Consider the following 14319-nt stretch of genomic DNA (forward strand, 5'->3'; position numbering starts at 1 on the left):
ATCACAGGCATGTGCCACCATGCCCGGCTAATTTTTGTATCCCTAGGGAAGATGGGGTTTTGCCACGTTATCTAGGCTGGTCTCGAGCTCCTGGGCTCAAGCGACCCACCCGCCTGGGCCTCCCAAAGTGCTGGGATTATAGGTGCGAGCCACTGCACCTGGCCACAGCTCTTGTTTTCCCACTGGCTTGAGAACTGTTTCTCTCAGGCTGGTCAAGGTTATGATAATGTGTGTGCTGTGTGTGCACGTGTGTGTGGTCAGATTCCATTTTTCTAACGCAAAGTTTCTATTTGGGTATCTGCTGTTTAATTTTTCAAGGATTTTTTTTTCCCGGTTGCTAAGGAAAGTGCATTAAATTTTATCTTTGCATCCTGTAGAACTGTTTGTGAATAATACACAGCCAGAGGGATGATTGGCTGAGAAAACAGATAGGAAGGAAGTTGCGGGGGGGTATGGGGATTTCTATGTGAGACCCAAGAAACACCTTTGATCTTTAGATTTCAAAGTGGGAAACTCAAGGTGAGGTGGGAGCGGAATTAGGAGTAAACCCAAGAAGACCGACTGGGCAGTTCCTCCTGGCAGCCACAGATGGTTATGTGGCATGAGGTCAGTGATATCTCAGAGGGAGTTGTTGTCTTTGACTTAGACGAGTTTCAAGAAGCAGAAGTTCGTGAGCCAAACACAAGGTGGTTTTCTGGGGGGTACAAGGGCTGGAAGGGGGCCAGTTCTTAACCATAAATCCCTTTCCATGCCCAAGGCCAAGCTCCTGTAAGTAACTCTTTTCTTTTCCTTCCTTCCTTCCTCCTTCCCTCCCTCCTTCCCCCTTTCTTTCTTTCTTCCTTTCTCTTTTTCTCTTTCTCTTCCTTTCCCTCCCTCCCTCCTTCCCTCCTTTCTCTTTTTCTTCCTTCCTTCTTCCTTTCCTTTTTCTCCTTCCTTCCTTCCGTTCTTCATCAGACAAGGTCTCACTCTGTCACCCAGGCTACAGTGCAATGACACAATCACAGCTCACTGCAGCCTCAAACCCTGTGCTCAAGTGATCCTCCCACCTCAGTCCCTCAAGTCGTTTTTAAACTTGTTTGTAGAGATGGCTCTCGCTATATTGCCCAGGCTTGTCTCAAACTTCTGGTCTCAAGGGATTCTCCTGACTCAGCCTCCCAAAGTGCTGGGATTACAGGCGTGAGCCTCTGCCCTGGCCCACTCTCCTTTGTTTATCCAGGCTAGGGGGACATAAGTGGAGAGACTCATATTTATTTGAGTTGCTTGCTTTATTCTCCATGCGATAATTTCCTTCTTTCCAACTTCCTCATGCCCTCCTCAGCCTCCTCTCAGCTTCTGTGTGTGGGTGAAGGTGCTTCACTACACCTTATGCTTTGGGTCTCATTCATTTTATTTTTGTTTTGTTTTGTTTTGTTTTGAGATGGAGTCTCACTCTGTTGCCCAGGCAACAGAGTACAGTGGCACCATCTCGGCTCACTGCAACCTCCTCCTCCCAGGTTCAAGCGATTCTCCTGCCTCAGCCTTCCGAGTAACTGGGATTACAGGTGCCTGCCACCATGCCCTGCTAATGTTTGTATTTTTAGTAGAGATCGGGTTTCACCATGCTGGCCAGGTTGGTCTCCAACTCCCGACCTCAGGTGATCTGCCCACCTCGGCCTCCCAAAGTGCTGGGGTGACAGGTATGAGCCACCGTGCCCGGCTGTGGGTCTCATTCATTTTACTTGGATCCCAAATCCACTGGCGGTTCAGGTTCCCAATCATTCTCAGCGTTCTATGATCACAGGCCTCAGAAGGCAGTGCACCCAGTGGCCCTCAAATTATGGTTTCCGTAGGAGGCTATTAAAACTTGATTTCTGAGAGGAAAATTGGGGATTTTGTGTTTTCCCTTTTAGACTTGAGTGTTCTGTTACCGTGGGTGAGCTCTTGTAGAAACTTCCAAGCAGTTTCAAAGGGCATTTAGGTGTCATCAGGAAGTGTGGTTATTTGATGACAGGACATTTGGGCTTTAGAAAAACAGTGTGTCACCTGTTTTATTTATTCCTTGATGACTTTTTTTTTTTTTTTTTTTTTTTTTGAGATGGAGTCTCACTCAGCTGCCCAGGCTGGAGTGCAATGGCACAATATCTGCTCACTGAAACCTCCTCCTTCCGGGTTCAAGCAATGCTCGTGCCTCAGCCTCCCCAGTAGCTGGGATTACAGGCGCCCGCCACAGTGGGCACAAACACCGTTTTCCCAAGAATGCATCAAAGGGGGGGTGGGGAACTACAGTTGCTTGGTGTGCGCTTTGAATTCCATCGTTTAATCCTGAGGTCAGCAACCTTTTTGACACCAGAGGACTGGTTTCGTGGAATGGAAGACTGTCTCCAAACACTGAGCGCAGTAGCCGTGGTGGTGGGGGGATGGTTTCGAGATGATTCCAATGCGTTACATTTACTCTGCGCTTTTTATTTCTATTATTATTACATTGTAATATACAATGAAATAATTATACAGCTCACCATAATGTAGCATCCGTGGGAGCCCTCAGCTTGTTTTCCTGCAAATAGACGGTCCCATCTGGCGGTGGTGGGTGACAGTGACAGATCATCAGGCATTAGCGTCTCATAAGGAGCGCGCAACGAGGATCTCTCGCATGCGCAGTTCACAGTACGATTCACGCATGCGCAGTTCACAGTACGAATAACGGATTAACGCATGCGCAGTTCACACTAGGGTTCACGCTCCTGCGCTGTTGATCCGAGAGGAGGCAGAGCTCAGGTGGCGACATGATCAATGTGAACAATGAACAATGTAGATACAGAGGAGGAAGCTTCGAACGCTCGCCCAACGCTCACCTGCAGCCTGGTTCCTGACTGCCTGGTTTGAAACCAGACTGGGCAACATGGCAAAACCCCATCTGCACAACAAATACAAGAATTAGCTGAGTGTGGATCACAAGTGTGTGCCTGTAGTCCCAGCTACTTGAGAGTCTAAGGTGGGAGGATGAAGTGAGCCCAAGAGGTTTATTCCTTGATGACTTTTTTTTTTTTTTTTTTAAGATGGAGTCTCACTCTGCCGCCCAGACTGGAGTGCAGTGGTGTAATCTTTGTTCACTGAAACCTCCACCTCCTGGGTTCAAGCAATTCTCCTGCCTCAGCCTCCCAAGTAGCAGGGATTACAGTGTGCCACCACACCCAGCTAATGTTTGTATTTTTTAGTAGAGATGGGGTTTCACCTTGTTGGCCAGGTTGGTCTTGAACTGCTGATCGCAAGTGATCCACCCGCCTTGTCCTCCCAGAGTGCTGGGATGACAGGTGTGAGCCACCGCACCCGGCCTTCCTTGATGACTCTTTTGAGTTGTTTCCTTTTGGGAAAGAGGTGAATGCAGGGTTGATGGGAATGTGGAGAGACTGTGGATTCAGATGCAAATACACACATACCAGTGTCTGGCCGTGATCTTCCTGGACTCAGCTGTGGGATCCTGGAGGGCAGTTTCTGCCTCCTGTGCAGCTGCAGTGAGTTATGATCGCACCCACTACGCTCCAGCCTGGGTTACAGAATGAGACTCTGCCTCTCAACTCCCTGGGTGGGAGGGGGAGGTGTGGGGAACTCCTGGTTGAATCCATCCAACCCTGTCTTCCCCATGAAATAAAGTTGTGAGTGATGTTTTGTGCATCATCCCCTCCAGAACTCAAGTCAGCCCAAGGGGCCACAGTGGTTCCCTTCTGCACATGGGGAAACTGAGGCACATAAAGCCAAGTCATGTGACCAGGAAGTAGCTGTGTCTGCTTGAAACTCGGGTCTGTCTGATGCCATGATTTTTTGCACTCCACATGCTGGTGATTGAAGCTGTGGCTCACAGGTCTGATGGGAGAGTCTGAGGCAGTGTCTTACTCTGTCACCCAGGCTGCAGTGCCGTCATGGGATCATAGCCCACTGCAACTTTGACTAATCCATCCTCCTACCTCAGACTCCCGAGTAGCTGGGACTATAGGTGTGCACCGCAATGCCCTCCTAACTTTTGTATTATTTGTAGAGATGGGAAGGTCTTGCCATGTTGCCCAGGCTGGTCTTGAACTCCTGACCTCAATTGATCCTCTGGCCTCAGCATCCCAAAGTGCTGGGATTACTGGCATGAGACACCCACTGCAGGAGGCCAAGAGAGTAGATTTGGACAATGTAAAATTTCTCTGGATTCCTCCTACTGTCCCCATCTTAGGCCTGGCTGCTGTAGGACTGACAGGCATTGCAGGCTGTCCATCTCTTCCGTAGCTTGATTGCATAACAGAGATGAGGAAGGAAGGCGAGAACTCAGAAAGTTGGCATTTGGCTCTCTGGTTGTTCAATGCAAGAAAGTAACATGTTGGCTTTTATAGAATAACCTTCTGAGGAAATTAACAACCCAGGTATTTCAGCCCCCTGTGAACTTGCTCGGAGCATGGTAGCAATTTATAACGAAATGTTCTTGCAGGCCCAGTGCTGAGATCTGTCTGTCTACCCTTTAGGCTGTGGAACAGTCTGTTCTAACCATCAGGTTGTATCTTGAGCTCAGATACTGCCCGACACTCTGTAGGAGTTCAGATCTGTTGACAGAGGCCACTAGAGGATTCTAGAGGATGGGACTAGCAACCGGAGGTGTTTTGCTGTCTAGTAAACTTTTTCTTTTCTTTTTTTTTTTGAGATGGAGTTTCACTTTTGTCACCCAGGCTGAAGTGCAGTGGTACAATTTTGGCTCACTGTAACCTCCACCTCCCGGGTTCAAGTGATTCTCCTGCCTCAGCCTCCCGAGTAGCCAGGATTACATGCACTTCCCATCACGTCCAGATAATTTTTGTATTTTTGGTAGAGATGGAGTTTTATCGTGTTGGCCAGGCTGGTCTCGAACTCCTGACCTCAACTGATCTGCCCACCTTGACCTCCCAAAGTGTTAGGATTACAGGCGTGAGCCACCGTGCCTGGCTCTACCCATCTTTCTTACATGATGATATCCAACAGCCAGTCTGATAGGGAAGCATCGTTTGTCTTTATTTTCCTTCTTACATTTTCCCTGCAGAGGTGCCCGGGCTCAGTAGCATAAATCCACGTGGAGCCGGGAAGTTCCAGGTGTCTGGGCTGTTTGCTCCCATGGACAAAGAGCTGCAAAGTGGGGCTGATTAGCCAGTGAAGTCTGAGAATCCAGAGGGAAACTTACTGCTTTCTCTTGCTGAAATACACATGGGCAAGAAATGGACCTCACCCCCAATCAGAGAACTTCACGCTTTTTTCTAATAGAATAGCAATGTCTGAAGTGTATACACAGGGAGTGCCTGCCCTAGGTAAAGAAGGCCATGAGGCTCCTAGCATGGAGATGACACACAGAGCCTCTCATAACTTCTAGAGTGGAAAATAAAGCAGTCATTCCAGGCCGCGTGCTGTGGCTCACAGCTGTAAACCCAGCAGATTGGGAGGCTGAGGTGGGTCGATCACCTGAAGTCAAGACTTCAAGTCCAGCCTGGCCAACATGGTGAAACTCTGTCTTTACTAAAAATACAAAATAAAATAAAATTACTTGAGCTTGGTGGTGGGCACCTGTAATCCCTGCTACTCAGAGGCTGAGGCAGGAGAATTGTTGAACCTGGGAGGTGGAGGTTGCAGTGAGCGAGGAGCCTGTAATCCCAGCTACTTGGGAGGCTAAGGCAGACGAATTCCTTGAACCTGGGAAGCGGAGGTTGCAGTGAGCCAAGATCGTACCACTGCACTGTAGCCTGGGTGACAAGAACAAAACTCTGTCCCCCCCCCAAAAAAAAAAAAAGAAAAAAGAAATTAGAGCAGTCATTCTGGCTTTTAGGAACCCACAGAATCAGGAAATAAGCTGCAAGTTGTCTCCCTTTTGTCACGATGGCATTTGAAATAGGTGCATTTCCGTCTGACTTGCGATTCTGTTTCATGGTGCCCCTGCAGACATTCAGCACGTCCTCAGGTGGACTTGTGTCCTTCAGGAGTTGAGGAAATTTTCTCCATTCCCTGTCCCTGTTCCTAGACTCTGCCAGCTCGTGTACGCAGCAGCTCCCAGGAAACCGTCAACCTGTGCACATTCAAAACCACCATGTCCTTGTTATTGAAAAGCCATCAGTCATGTGAGCTGGACTTTTTATGGTTGAGACTGTCCCCAGGGAAACTCGCCTTACAATTCAGACCCTCCTTGGAGATCAATTCCAAACTCTCTCATCCTGTTCCCACTTCCTTGTTCCCATGGAGGCTGCGGTTCTCTCTCTCTCTGCCACTTGGAAATTGTCAAATTGTCATGCCTAATTCCAAAAATGACACAGAAAACTTAAACATGTGGCTAAATTTAAACAGAGAAAAATAAGCCAAGAATTCAAAGGCACAAGGCATTTTCAGGGAGAGAGGGAGAGCTTTAGCATTGTTTGAAGGGATGATGTTTTTTTTTCTTCTTTCTTTTTTTTTTTTTTTAATTATACTTTAAGTTCTGGGGTACATGTGCAGATCGTGCAGGTTTGTTCCATAGGTATACACGTGCCATGGTGATTTGCTGCATCCATCCCCCCGTCATCCATATTGGGTATTGCTCCTAATGTAGCCCTCCCCAATCCCTCCAACCCCTGCTATCCCTCCCATAGCCCCCCACCCCCAGACTGGCCCTGGTGTGTGATGTTCCCCTCCCTGTGTCCATGTGTTCTCATTGTTCAATGCCCACTTACGAGTGAGAACATGTGGTGTTTGCTTTTCTGTTCTTGTGTCAGTTTGCTGAGAATGATGGTTCCAGATTAATCCATGTCCCTGCAAAAAAACAAGAATTCATCCTTTTTTGTGGCTACATAGTATTCCATGGTGTATATATCCCACAGTTTTCTTTATGTTGTCTATCTTTGGTGGGCATTTGGGTTGGTTCCAAGTCTTTGCTATTGTGAACAGCGCTGCAATAAACATGTGTGTGCATGTGTCTTTATAACTGAATGTTTTATAATCCTTTGGGTATATACTCAGTAATGGGATTGCTGGGTCAAATAGTATGTCTAGTTCTAGATCCGAAGGGATGATCTTTAATGAGTTAAGGGTCACCTAGAATAGAATTAAACTGTGGAGAGCAAATTGTTGGAAACACAAGGAGAAACCTCAGAGACGATGCCAACACAGCCTTGATCTTATAGATAAGACACAGGTAAGAAAAAGTTTGGATAACATGGTTAATAAGATTGTGGTAACAGATAGGACTGAACTTTGCACTCTGCAAACAATGTACATTTTAAAGTGCTCTTGGAATATTTAGAAAAATTAATCATCTGTTAACTCTGAGAAAAAAAAAAAAAAACCCAAACCAATGCATTCCAAAAAAGCAGACATTGTACTTGCTGTAATCTCTGGCTGCAAGTAAGCATAACTGAAAATTAAATTTTAAAAGCTTAACTGAACAACCATGCAAGAGAGACTCCTACCACTTGATAACTAAAAAGAAAATAAAAACCAAAAAAACAAAAACAAAAAACCCCAAAAGGGCTGGGAATGGTGGTTCACATCTGTAATCCCAGCACTTTGGGAGGCCAAGGAGGGCAGATCACGTGAGGTCAGGAGTTTGAGACCAGCCTGGCCAACATGGTGAAACCCCGTCTCTACCAAAAACACAAAAATTAGCCAAGCGTGTTGGCGCATGCCTGTAATCCCAGCTACTTGGGAGGCTGAGGCAGGAGAATCGCTTGAGCCCGGGAGGCGGAGGTTGCAGTGAGCCGAGATTGCACCATTGCACTCTAGCCTGGGCGACAAGAGCTAAACTCCATCCAAAAAAAAGAAAAAAGAAAAACCAAAAAACCAACCCATAAGTCTTAAGTTGGAGTGCTGCAAGAATACACTATTTTAAGATGACAACGATGTGGTCATGGAGACAAAGGCAGAAGTTTAAATGGTTACAGAGAAAATTTGCTTGACATTTTATTATAAAAATATAGAGAGAAATCACAGAAATCAGATGATGAATATTGGAAATAATAAATTAGCACAGGCAAACTGAGTAGAAAACAAATAGAGCTGACAAAGTAAAAAAGTTGGATCTTTTAGAGCTTTGCTGCTCACTAGGGTGGCCCCAACCCATGTGAAAATTAAATTAGAAATTCATTTTCTCAGTCACAGGAGCCAAGTTCCCAGTACTCAGTGGATGGTTAGTGACTACTGAATTGGACAGTAAAGATACAAAACTTTTCCATCACTGGGCCAAGCGTGGTGGCTCATGCCTGTAATCCTAGCATTATGAAGCTAAGGCAGACAGATCATGAGGTCAGGAGTTCAAGACCAGCCTGGCTAACGTGGTGAAACCCCATCTCTACTAAAAATACAAAAACTAGCTGGGTGTAGTGGCGGGTGCCTGTAATCCCAGCTACTCGGGTGGCTGAGGCAGGAGAATTGCTTCAACCTGGGAGGCGGAGGTTGTCATGAGTGAGATCACGCCATTGCACTCTAGCCAGCCTAGGCAACAAGAGCAAGATTCCATCTCAGAAAAAAAAAAAAAGAAGAAGAACTTTTCTATCACTGTATCACTGCTGTAAGTTTGTTGGACAGTGCTGTTTTAGAGGGAAGAATCAATAAAATAGAATAAGACAAAGGAGGAGGAGAGAACAAATATTGTATATAAAATTAAGAATGAAAACAGGTGTAATTTATTATTGATTGATTGAGACAGAGTCTTACTTGGTTGCCCAGGCCAGAGTGCAGTGGTGTGATCCCGGCTCACTGCAACATCCGTCTCCTGGGTTCAAGTAATTCTCCTGCCTCAGCCTTCAGAGTAGCTAGGATTACAGGCAAGCACCATCATGCCCGGATAATTTTTGTATTTTTAGTAGAGAAGGGGTTTCACCCTGTTGGCCAGGCTGGTCTGGAACTCCTGACTTCAGGTGATCTGCCCACCTTGGCCTCCCAAAATTCTGGGATTAAAAACAGATGTCATTTAAATCCATAGAAAATTATAAAGACAGCTCTACTAACAATTTTGGAAATATTAAAAATAACTTCATTTACTGATTTAAGTGTTACTTTTATTTAGATTGTTTCTCTTTACCAGAAATTGAGGCTCTGAATTTGCCTCAGAGAACAGCTATGCCTATCTCTCATAAGCCGCACTCTCTCATTATCAGTAATTTCTAAATAGCCTATAAAATGTATATGGACTCAAAAAGCAGGAAACATAAGTAAGTTGAAACTCAACAACCTTTAAAAAGTTACTCCTGTACTAAATTGCATAAAATGTGTATTACCTACATGAATGAGAAAAACAAACGAACAAACAAAAAACTTCCAAAATGTCTCCAACAAGCAGGGTTTTTTGCACCTTACCATAAGTAGCTTTCTGGTTTGAGGAGAGACTTGGCAATCACAAACACAGCCATTTTTTATGTAGAAGTGGTGTTTTTTTTGTTTTTGTTTTTGTTTTTGTTTTTGAGACAAGGTCTCATTGTGTTACACAGGCTGGAATACAGTGGCACGATCCTAGCTCACTGCAGCCTCAACTTCCTAGGCTCAAGCAATCCTCCTGCCTCAGCCTCCCAAGTAGCTGGAACTACACTCGTGTGTCATTATGCCCAGCTAATTATTATTATTATTATTTTTAAAAGAGATGAGGTCTTGCTATGTTGCCCTAGCTGGTCTTGAACTCCTAGGCTCAAGCAGTCCTTCCACCTCAGCCTCCAAAGAGCAGCTTCTATATCTTGAACTCCACACCTCAAACCCAGATTGTCCACATCTGAGCACCTGTCTTTTCAGTTTGCTGTTTCTCTCACGAGTCGTATCCAGTTGCCCCAGGTGGAAACTTGGGCATGATCCAGTAGATAAGTCCTGACAACTCCACCTCCCTGATGGCTTCAGAAGCCAGCTTCTTCTTCTCTGTTTCCTCTGCCTCTCACCTTCCTCATCCATCTACCATAAGCCAGAAAAGTGACCCCCAAGTATGAATCTGATGATGTTCTTTCTGCCTGGCATCTTTCTTTGGCGTCTCCATTGGGGTAAAGTCCAAGCCCCTTGGCTCCCCGTCTTTCCTCTCTGGTCTAATCTTCTGTTCCTCTCACCCTGTACTTTGCCCTTCATCAACTCTGAACTGTTTATAGTTCTCTGAACACAGCCTGAGTGATTCACACATTTGCACGTACTGTTCCTCCCCTGCTGTGATAACGCAACAGTTACCTAACACCCCCCACCCCATTGAATTATTTTTTCTATAAGATTTATTATGCACCTACTGTGTGTATGGCTCTGGGATGTCGTAACAAGCAAGACAGACACCATCTTTCCCTTCATGGGGCGTATGTGTCTTGTGCATACTAGAAGGGCAGGAATAGGGTCTCCATCCATTTCTGCATTCCAATGCCAAGAGGGTGCCAGATCTGGGTGGCCTGGGGTAGGGAACAGGTAAACATAACTCACAGTGTAATGCCATGTTATAGCCAGGCGGGGAACCTCAGGCCTGTGATCACAACACATCGGGAAGCCAAGGTGGGAGGACTGCTTGAAGCCAGGAGTTTGAGACCAGCCTAAGCAACATAGAGAGACCCTACCCCCACCACCACCACCAACGCCTACAAAAAAGGGAAGAAAAAAAAAAAAAAAGCTGTGCACAGCGCATACTCCTGTAGTCCTAGCTCCTTAGGAGGCTGAGGTGGGAGGATCACTTGAGCCCAGGGTCCTAGAGTGCAGTGAGCTATGATGGCACCATTGCACCCCAGCCTTGGCCACAGAGCAAGACCCTGTTAAGAAAATAAAAACACACCAAACCAAATCAAACACCCCCCCCACCAAATTCCATGATATCACACCCTGTCCCAGTCTCTCTGGGAGATCTGGGTTCAAGTTCTGGCAGAGCTGGTTGTTGGCAAAGTAACCCTTCTATGCCTCAGTTTCTTCAACTGTAATGGGGATGATTGCCTGAATAATTTGAGTTTCTTCAACTGTAATGGGGATATTGCTTGAATAATTGAGGTCATCTATGACCTCACGGATGAATTGGACCATGTGTGCTGCAAACAGAATACACATTTTAAAGTGTATTCAGGCTGGGGCAGAGGCTCATGCCTGTAATCCCAAAACTTTGGGAGGCTGAGGCAGGAGATCACTTGAGGCCAGGAGTTCTAGACCAGCCTGTGTAACATAGTGAGTCCCTGTGTCTACAAAAAAAAAAAAAAAAAAAAAAAAAAAATTAGCTAGGCATAGTGATGTACGCCTGTAGTCCCAGCTACTGCGGAGGCTGAAGTGGGAGGATGGCTGGAGCCCAGGAATTTGAGGCTGCAGTGAGAGATGATCAGCCACTGCACTCTAGCCTGGGGCGACAGTGAGAACCCCTGCCCCCCGCCAAAAATAAAGTGTATTTATGGGGGTGAATGTTAAATGAGAATGTGCACTTGCTGGCTTGGTTTACTGGAACTGCAAATTCACTGGGGACACACAAGTTTTCAAATGCATGGGGAATACTGGGCTGGAGGTCATCCCAAAAACGTAGCCTGTGGATTTTAAGAATGTATTTGTGACTATGGTTCTCGTTTTTCTGGGCAAGTGGTGGGTGAGAATACAGGATGCACTGGCCCGGGGAGTCCAGAGATGCGGACCCTCCCCCCTGCAATGTGGGGAATTTTGCTGTGTGACCCTCGTGAGCCGCTGCCCCTTTGTGGGCCCCACCCGAGGGAGGCCTGGGGTCAGGGCGCCCCTCGGCCGTCCCGGGCGCTGCCACGCAGTGACCCGATCTCCTCCCGGGCACACGCCCAGCGCCGCGTGCAGCCTCAGCCACCCCGGTGCATGCTTGATGCGCCTTTGCACGCTTGGTTTCTCCTTTTCCCCAGCTTTTTCCAAAGTTCCAACCGTGGCAGACTCGCCCTGCAGGGTCTGCAGCCACGAGGGGTCCTCCCAAGGCGCCCCCTCCTCTGGCCCCAACCGCCTAAAGGCGGCCACTGCCAGAGAGCGAGTCCGGGTAGCTGGGCCCCCAGACACCCGCACACCCGGGGAGGCGGGGCCCGCGCCGCGGCAGCACGCCCGCCCATTGGCTGAGCGCGAGGGCGGCTCTGTGGCCGCCGCCACTGCCCGGCCTGGATTCCCCGGAGTGGAGCGTGCCCCAGCCTTTGTGCTGCGCGAAGGCCTCTAGCTAGAGGGGGCGGAGCCTTGACTGCCCAGGGTTCCCTCCCCCACCGCCGTGGACACACACCCACACTTGCAGACACACACGCCCATCATGGACACACACAATCCCACTCCCACACTCCCACCATGGGGACGGACACACACACACACACACACACACACCCACTCCCACATTCCTACTCTGGAACCTACCAATCCTGGGGCTGTTCTAGCGAGGTAGCTGGGAGGCCCCTGGGACCCTGTCTCTTTCCGGGCCTCTACGTGCGCGGTATTTCTCCGAAGATATCCGCAGCATGCAGAGGGTCCACAGGGACTTACCCTCTCCCCACTCACTCACTGGCTGGCTTACTAACTCACTCTGTCCTGGAAAGAGCAAGCCTGCGGTTCCAAAGCGGTAAGGTCCCTGGGACTCCGTTCCCTTTGTAGCCTCTGCATGCGCCGCATGTCTCCAAAGAGCTGCGCAGTTGGATTCCAAAGGCGTCCGTGCGCGTTGGGCGGTATTGTCAGGCAAGGAAAGGGGCGCTTCCTCTTTTCAAGGACACGCACTCCTGCGGTCGTCGCTGCTGACCACCCAGCTGTCAAAAGTTCACCCCCTTGCCTGCCCCCAACCCCTGCCCCTCCCCCATTAAATCATTTACTAGACTTCAAGGAGAGGAATTTGGCTCTGGGGACTTGAACCTCTGAGGCCACGGTCCGGGACAAGTGTGGGAGAGAAAGGCCTTGAATGGAAACAAAATAAATTACTTTAAGGAGTTTATAAAATTCACACTCGTAGGGAGAGCTGCGGGGCCCTGTGGTGAATGTACTAGCAGGCCCATGACGCAACTGTTCCGTTTGGAAATTTCTGGAAAGCAGTAATTTTTGAATAATAAATCTTGAGTGTTTTTTCTTTCTTTCATTTTTTTTTTAAATGACAGGCTCTGGAAAGAATGTAACAAAATGTTATTACCATATGTGGGACCATGGAATCATGTAATGGTGGTTTCTGTGTTTTCTGTTTTGTTTTTACCACATACCTTCTTAATTAAGGAAAACCCAAACTGATTTCTACTTAAAAAGGGAGGCAAAGAAAAAAGTGTCAAGAGTGACTGCATTTTTGTTCGCAAGTCATTTAACAACACAGCGCGGCATCTCATCTGCTATTTTTCTGGCTTTTAACCTTGCTTTGGATAAATTCGTCGCTTTTTGTTTTTGATGTAGTTTCAAGCTTACAGAAAAATTGCAAGATTACATCTAGATCGATCAATTGTTTACCTTTTATCCTAGTTGTTCTATCACCTCTCTACTATATATATTCACACACCTTACATACATTTATTTCCCTGAACTATTTGAGTCAGTTGCAGGCGTGATACATATAGCTTAATTCTTCAGTGGATATTTCCTAAGAAAGTTCTCAGGCCGGGTGCAGTGGTTCACACCTGTAATCTCAGGACTTTGGGAGGCTGAGGCAGGTGGATCACCTGAGGTCGGGAGTTCGAGACCAGCCTGGCCAACATGGAGAAACCCCGTCTCTACTAAAAATAAAAAATTAGCCAGGTGTGGTGGCGTGGCCTATAATCCCAGCTACTCGGTAGGCTGAGGCTGGAGAATCTCTTGAACCTGGCAGGTGGAGGTTGCAGTGAGCCAAGATCATGCAGTTGCTCTCCAGCCTGGGCAAGAAGAGTGAGACGTAGTCTCAGAAAAAAAAAAAAAAGAAAAAACAAAGTTAGTTCTCTTATACAGTGAGGGTACTGGTATCATGGTCAAAATCAGGAAATTAATTTTAATAGTCTTTTGATCCAATGTCTTCTATAATTCTCATCAGTTGTCTCAATATTGCCTTATGTAGATTTTTTTTTTCCTAGTTGAAGGTTCCAATCTAGGATCACACTTTGCATTTGAATGCTGCTGGCTCCTTAGTCTGTACAGTTCCTCAGTTTTCTATGTCTATCAAAATTTTGGAATTGGCCGGGCGCGGTGGCTCACGCCTGTAATCCCAGCACTTTGGGAGGCCGAGGCGGGTGGATCACGAGGTCAAGAGATCAAGACCATCCTGGTCAACATGGTGAAACCCCATCTCTACTAAAACTACAAAAAATTAGCTGGGCATGGTGGCGCGTGCCTGTAATCCCAGCTATTCAGGAGGCTGAGGCAGGAGAATTGCCTGAACCCGGGAGGCGGAGGTTGCGGTGAGCCGAGATCGCGCCACTGCACTCCAGTCTGGGTAACAGGAGCGAAACTCCGTCTCAAAAAAAA

At 47.2% G+C, this 14319-nt stretch overlaps 1 protein-coding gene across 5 annotated transcripts in view; it reads left to right on the forward strand.

The window, feature by feature from the left end:
• The window catches only part of INSR (insulin receptor), a 160295-nt gene that overhangs the window by 73726 nt on the left and 72250 nt on the right, over window positions 1-14319 (forward strand). The gene's annotated exons all lie outside the window — the stretch shown is intronic.

Source organism: Sapajus apella, unplaced genomic scaffold, assembly GCF_009761245.1.
Source record: "Sapajus apella isolate SASKATOON/1434 unplaced genomic scaffold, GSC_monkey_1.0 scaffold77, whole genome shotgun sequence".
In the NCBI taxonomy this organism is placed as follows: Eukaryota; Metazoa; Chordata; class Mammalia; order Primates; family Cebidae; genus Sapajus; species Sapajus apella.